Below are 2,025 nucleotides of genomic sequence, written 5' to 3'. Positions count from 1 at the left end.
TATATGCCTTTAGTTGTTTTTCTTGTATTCAATGTGTCTCATGTACAGCTGCTTTGTAACAATGAAAATTGTAAAAAGCGCTATATAAATAAAGTTGAGTTGAGAGTACATTGCCTCAGATTTAAAGGCGATTTTCTCATTATTTAGCTTTTTTTGCACTCTCAGATTCCAGCTTTGTAAACGGTTGTTGTTCCGCCAGATATTGTCAAACCATATATCAATAGAAATCTTATTTCTTCAGCTTTCAGATTATGTAAAAATCTAAATTTTGAAAAATTGACCCTTAAGACTGGTTTGTTATCCAGGGTCACATATTATATTATCCTATGTAATTAACGGTCAATAAATTGCATAATTTATATATATGAAATAAACATTTATAGAATAATATAGCATGAATATATTACAGTTCTATAATATTTTGAATAATATAGCAATTGCGACTTTTCATAGATTGAAAAAAATAAGCACTTGGCTTCAATATATTAACATGTATTATTTAATATATTATATTATATAACTCAGTATTTATACTTAATATTTGTTTCATAAAAGTCAAATGTAATAAAATGTACTGTACATTTATATTTTACAGTTCAAATTAGTTATTCAAAGGTAGATTTTTGATCAAAATCTACTGGAATAACCTTTGGAGCCTGCATTTTCATCATGAACTCACATGAACCACACAGCATAAACCCTTGTACTAAAACTAGAAACTATTACTACAGTTAATACAACATATTTTTACTCCGTACCACTATTTCACTAAATCAAAACAGTTACTAAAATAGTAAATTTAAGTGAAGAGTCCTCAATATAATTTACATTTGCATGTATTTTAGGCACAACTTAAGCAATGGAAATGTACCAAGTTTTCCTCGGACCGTGCTTGCATTGGATGAAATGGACGAGATGAATCCACGGCTGGTCGAAACCATCAATCCTTTTCTGGACTATGCGATACATGTGGATGGCGTGTCATTCCACAATGCAATCTTAATTTTTCTCAGTTGATTTCCTTATGGGATAAAGAATCTACTGATAAAAGTGTAAGCGTTTTTTATTTGTAGCAATGAAGGTGGCCATGTGATCAACAACTTAGCACTGGATTTCTGGAAGGCAGGTAAAAACAGAGAAGAACTGCAGATGAACAGCAATGAGATGGAGACTCAGGTCCTTCAAAACGTCTTCAATGATAAGAACAGTATGTATAAAAAATAGTTGAAGTAGGCCTCGCCTCAAACACCTACTGTAAATCCTGAATACAGTATTTGGTGACATTCTTTTTACATTCAACATTCAATTTGTTCCTTGTTAATACTCATTTTTAAAGAGTGTCTTTTGTGCAGGAGGATTTTGGCACTCCTCTCTAGATCACCACCTGGTGGATCACTTTTTCCTTTCCCGCATCTGGAACTGAAGCATGTGCAGTATACAAGTGTGTTTTGACTGAAATGGTCAATTTGAACATCACTGTACAACATCACCCTTATATGGCAGATACAGTGGTTAGAGACATGCCCTACTTCCCCTCAGATGAGAAAATGTTCTCTGTTAAAGGCTGCAAGTCAACCAGACAGAAGTTGATACCTTACCACAATGACTAGATAAGAGACTTATCACTTTTGTTAACATACATGAGCCAGCACTTGAAGACCCCTTCAGATATTTATTCTTTAGATTTACTATCATTGTGCCCGATTATATTGAATTGATTATGCTGTTATAATATCTGCTATTTGCACTAGTATAAATAAGCCTACAGTAAGCAACAGGGGCTGATGGAAAGATATTCTTCATGAACAAGTGAACGAGGGTACTTTAGTTTTTGCTGTTTTTAATGATTTTTCGTGCTACATTTACAAAAGTTTAAACTTGAGTTCCATACAAAGAAAATATTTAGGACTTCAATTTACCTAATGTGTTCTGTTTATGCTTGTGGGTCCATGTTCCCTTAGTCCCGGCTCCTGTAATATAACGTAGCTTAATGATTCCTATGCAGGAGATAAATTGTCCAGGGAA

At 33.3% G+C, this 2,025-nt stretch overlaps 1 pseudogene; it reads left to right on the top strand.

Moving 5' to 3' along the window:
• Positions 1-834: 834 nt before the first annotated feature.
• Positions 835-1,610, top strand: LOC130409574 (torsin-1A-like; annotated as a pseudogene).
• The last annotated feature ends 415 nt before the right edge of the window (positions 1,611-2,025 follow it).

Source organism: Triplophysa dalaica, chromosome 20 (genome assembly GCF_015846415.1).
Source record: "Triplophysa dalaica isolate WHDGS20190420 chromosome 20, ASM1584641v1, whole genome shotgun sequence".
NCBI lineage: Eukaryota > Metazoa > Chordata > Actinopteri > Cypriniformes > Nemacheilidae > Triplophysa > Triplophysa dalaica.
This window is presented reverse-complemented; position numbering and strand designations above follow the sequence as displayed.